The sequence below is a fragment of the Saccopteryx bilineata genome, chromosome 2, assembly GCF_036850765.1.
Source record: "Saccopteryx bilineata isolate mSacBil1 chromosome 2, mSacBil1_pri_phased_curated, whole genome shotgun sequence".
In the NCBI taxonomy this organism is placed as follows: domain Eukaryota; kingdom Metazoa; phylum Chordata; class Mammalia; order Chiroptera; family Emballonuridae; genus Saccopteryx; species Saccopteryx bilineata.
The window spans coordinates 117,748,368-117,753,378 of record NC_089491.1 but is presented as its reverse complement, the minus strand read 5'-3'; the positions used below and the strand labels follow the sequence as shown (position 1 = coordinate 117,753,378).

The 5,011-nt window shown below is 40.7% G+C and overlaps 1 non-coding gene across 1 annotated transcript; it reads left to right on the top strand.

Moving 5' to 3' along the window:
* Nucleotides 1–2,060: 2,060 nt before the first annotated feature.
* On the top strand, nucleotides 2,061–2,136 carry TRNAG-GCC (transfer RNA glycine (anticodon GCC)). The gene has a single exon. It is a non-coding gene; the product is annotated as a tRNA-Gly (tRNA).
* The last annotated feature ends 2,875 nt before the right edge of the window (nucleotides 2,137–5,011 follow it).

Genomic DNA, 5,011 nt, shown 5'->3' with positions numbered 1-5,011 from the left:
ACAAAAATATTAAAAATATTTATGAAAAATATTTAATACCTGACAAAAAAGTAATAAAACTATTACTTAATATATTTCCAGGCCCTGGCTGGTTGGCCCAGTTGTAGATTGTCCGCTTGGCGTGTGGATGTCCCGGGTTCAATTCCAGGTCAGGGCACACAGGAGAAGTGCCCTTCTGCTTCTCCACCCCTCCTCCTCTCACTTCTCTCTCTCTCGCTCTCGCTCTCTCGCTCTCTCTCTCTTCCTCTCCTGCAGCCATGGTTCAACTGGAGTAAGTTGGTACCCAGAGCTGAGGATGGCTCTGTGGCCTCAGCTTCAGGTGCTACAGAAGAGCTCAGTTCTGAGCAAAAGAGCAATGCCCCAGATGGCTAGAGCATCACCCCTTAGTGGGCTTGCCCGGTGGATCTGGTCAGGGCACATGTGAGAGTTTGTCTCTCTGCCTCCCCTCCTCTCACTGAATATTAAAAAAAAAAAGAAGTTATTTCCATATTGCTTCTTGACAGGCATCCTCACTTGCAATTTTTTTCACCTATGGATGGAAGAACATTACTATGGATGCTTAGAATACGCTGTTGCACAGATGAACATTAAAAAAGAGTAAGGAATGTAAATTTGTGATTTCTATATTGGGCAGCTGCCTAGACATCCACCTTAGAGAGAACCCTGATTACAAGTGCCATTTTAACAACCGGTTCACCAAACTCAACAAAAAATTATGTATCGGTTCTGCCAAACCAGTGGGAACCGGCTGAATCCAATCACTGGTTCTATCAGAGTCTTGAATAGTGACACAGTGCCACTAACAATCCAAATTTATTTGACCCTTACCATGTCTGTTGTCACAGGATTCCAGGCCTCTGCAAAGACTCCTTACATATTTCTGAAAACCCTGTGTGGGAGTCTCAGAATTAGTACAGCCAGGCTCCATGTGGCATCTTACAGTTTTCCTCCACCAAACATAGCAAACTCTTGTGGCCCACCCTGCTTGATCTGTGGGATACCCAGGCCCCCACTGCTTCTGAATGTACTCACAGGCTTCTTAGAGGTGCCAAAATCTACAAGATATCCTGTGCTGGAAGGAAAGTGTTGGGGGTGGGGAGTCTCTGCCAGATGGGTCCGGAGATGGCTAAATCCAGCAATGTGCGTAGTTTAGAATCCAGGTGGGGACTGTCCCCTACCCCAATCTGTAACTTTGATTACAGCAATATTTGAAAGAAAACCTGAACCCAACGTCCACATTCTCCAAAGCAAGGAACCAGTGTACCTTAGAGAAATTCTGGGGCAGGAAAAATACAAAATGAACCAAAAGCATCTTGTAGGACCAGAAAGTAAAGAAATGATCAGAAAGAAAAAAGAAGAAAACCAACTAGAAGTACAAGAAAATAGACTTGGCAGGAAATATGCTGAAATGATAAGAATGGTTGCAGTAAGGTAGTAGCAGTATGGGCAGTCAATTTACTATTTCTATTTTTAAATGTGGTCTCACAGCTTCCTAATGGGAAACATTAGCAAATTAATGATACTTTAAAGTAGAATCACAGACACAGCAGCCATCTGAAACTAGAGGCTACAGGGAGAGAAGTCATGAAAGAGGACTCAAGAGGTTTCTAGCTTCAGCCACCAAGTGCTTGGTACAGCCCACAATGCAGGGAGAGATCAAAGGGGAAAAGCTTTGGGGGAAATAATTAGGCATATGCTTCATTTGAAAGGCCCTCTGCAAGATCACATAGTATGTCCAGTAAGAAAACGGAAATTCGGCTCTGAAGCTCTGGGGAGAAATCAAGGGTAGAAAATTTTCTCAGAGGAAATGACTAAAATTTTAGAGAGTGGAAGTGTATTGTAATTAAACATAACAATGGAATATTCAAGTATGGGCAATTTCATGTTTGTTGTGTATTAAAATCAAACAGAATAATGTCTATTTTTTCTCTCCCTTAGCATAAAACCTCTAGCCAGATAGCAAATATTTCAGAATAGAATGCTCTTGTTGTTGATCATAATGCTGACTTTCTGGGGAGGAAACTCCCCGGCTCATATTTTATCATTAAAATTTCTGCTCGGCCCTGGCCGGTTGGCTCAGTGGTAGAGCGTCGGCCTGCCGTGCAGGAGTCCCAGGTTTGATTCCTGGCCAGGGCACACAGGAGAAGTGCCCATCTGCTTCTCCACCCCTCCCTCTCTCCTTCCTCTCTCTCTCTCTCTTCCCCTCCCGCAGCCGAGGCTCCATTGGAGCAAAGTTGGCCCGGGTGCTGAGGATGGCTCCGTGGCCTCTGCCTCAGGTGCTAGAGTGGCTCTGGTTGTGACAGAGCAACGCCCCAGATGGGCAGAGCATCGCCCCCTGGTGGACATGCCGGGTGGATCCCGGTCAGGCGCATGCGGGAGTCTGTCTGCCTTCCCGTTTCCAACTTCAGAAAAATACAAAGAAAAAAAAAAGAAAGAAAGAAAGAAAATTTTCTGCTCATTCTATACTTGCTTGGGTGTAATATGTTTTCAAGAGATTAAACTACCCTTACTAAATCAGTTACCAATATCTGTATAATTGCTGAAGATGCATTCATTTGACAAGTAATAGGGTTGATATGAATGGCTGAGAAGAGCTTATTTGTAGATTGTATGAACTGGAGAAAAAAATAAAATAAATATTTTGGAAGCACCTTCTAGGGGCCAGCTAGTGCCCCTAGAAAGGGCATTTCACAGATTAGGAAATTGAGGGTCAGGAAGTTAAGTAATATTTACACTGAATCAGTCTATATTCTTTTCAGTGTTTGAGTCATAGTTTTGGGGGCTTTCTCTGTTGTTTTGTTTTTTGAGAGAGGAAGGAAGAGAGAGAGGCAAAGAGGGAGACAGAGGGAGAGAATCATCAACTCGTTGTTCCACTTAGTTGTGCACCCATTGATAGCTTTTCATATGTGTCCTGACCAGGGTTCAACCGGTGCCCTCAGGGTCAAGCTAGGGACCCCAGGATCCCCAGCGACCTTGGTGTTCTGGAACGACACTCAATCCACTGCATCAGGGCTGAATCATAGTTCTTTATGCTATAGTTTGGGGTGTTAGTACAGATAACCTGAGATAGTTTTCTTTCTGCATGCATATCCATGTCTTAATGTTCCTCCTGACCTCCTGGATTGGTTGCCTATATATGCAGCTCACAAAAATTAGGGGATCAGGGAACATGCAGATACTCTATCCAGTACTTTCAGCCTTCTGTATAGTGCATTTTCACCAATGAAATAAAAGTTGGTTTTGCATCTCATTTGCATAATTGAACAACTTTCTTTGACTTGTCATTTGCTTTTCTGATGTTCTTGTTTAAAAAAAATTAAATGCTTCTTTTTTTAACACTTCATATTTATTTTGAAATACCCCCTACTTTTTGGGAGCAGTATATTTATCATTGTGCTAAAGTCTATATATGATAAAGATACAAGTGTCCCAAGACAATAGTTTTGTTTTGTTTCTTTTCATTCCATCTGTTCAACCAGGAAAGGGATTATAAGATAGTTTGACCAGAGATGTAACCATAAAGTAAGATAGCTGAGTAAGAAAACTTTCAGGTATAACTCACTTTCCCACCAATAATCAAGAGGTTTACAAAAATCTCTCCTACTACAGAAACAGAAGGGAAAAGTTCATGCTGAAGAATTGAAGAGCATGATAAAAACTCATGCACTTGTACATAATGGAGAGTACGAATTAGAAAAAGCCAATGAGCAGTCAATACAGTGGATAAAGACAACTTTGAGAAATGACAGAGTAATCAAACTCTTTGCAATTGATTCATCAACCTTGAGTACCTACAAAAAAAGGGGATTAGCCCAAACCTGGAAAATAGACTAATATAGATTTCAGAACAAGGCAACATAAGAAAAGAACTGGGACCAGAACCAAAATATGAGTTTTGCTTTTTTAACCACCCCTGGTTGTGAGTTTCATCAACGTTCTAGCAAGAAAGTCTTGTCCATTACCATCAGAACTATAGCAGACACAATTTTTTATACAACCCACACTGTCCATATAATTGACTTTCATAAGCCTTTAAACCCAGTTCTTCAAATGTTATCTGATGGGTAATGATTTGAAGCACTACCTTATTCACCATCTGCTACATGCCTGCCATATCATTTAAGCATTCCAGTGAGACTTTAAATAATTCAAGGTGAAACTATCAGTTTGAAGGAAAATTGTAAGGAACACTTAAAAGATATTCTAGAATTGTAGGCAAGTAAAGGTTAGGTTGACAGGTTTAAGAGAAGGATACCTCTACCTTATATAAAATTTGCTAAAAAGTAGCTGATAATAAATGAAAAAGTACTATAATATTTAAATAAAAAGATGGATATAATGAGTGCAGAGAGGGAGAACTCTCACAGAAAAAGTGGAAACTCTAAAATTAAAGAACCAAATGGAAATCCTGAAGCTGAAATTTGTGGAATCTGAAACTAAAGTATCTCCGGATAGACTGAGCAGCCAATGGACAACGTTAGACCAAAAGGTCATAAATTTCAAGACACATCAATAGAAATTATACAATGTGAAGAAAAGAGAAAATTATTTTTTAAAATAGACTCAGTGATTTGTGGGACACTATCAAATGGTCTAAATGATGATAATTGGTGTCACAGGAGAGTACATGAAGAATGAGGAAGAAAAAATATAGAAAAATTATTGAGGGAAATTTTCTAAATTTAGTCTAAATCATCAATCTAAAAATGCAAGCAGCTCTTTAGCAAAATGATTTTTTTTAAAAGAACATGTAAGGATCAAACTGCTGGGAAAAAAATCTTAAAAGCTACTATATGGGCAATAATATAAATACTATGGAAGCTAGAAAACATTTTAAAGAAGAGTGGACTCCTCTCCCCCCTCCCTTCCTCTCCCAGAGCCATGGCATGAATGGCTCAAGCAAGTTGGACCCAGGCAGAGGATGGCTCCATGGCCTCGCCTCAGGTGCTAAAATAGCTCGGTTGCTGAGCAACAGAGCAAGCCCCAGATGGGCAGAGCATTGCCAGGTAGG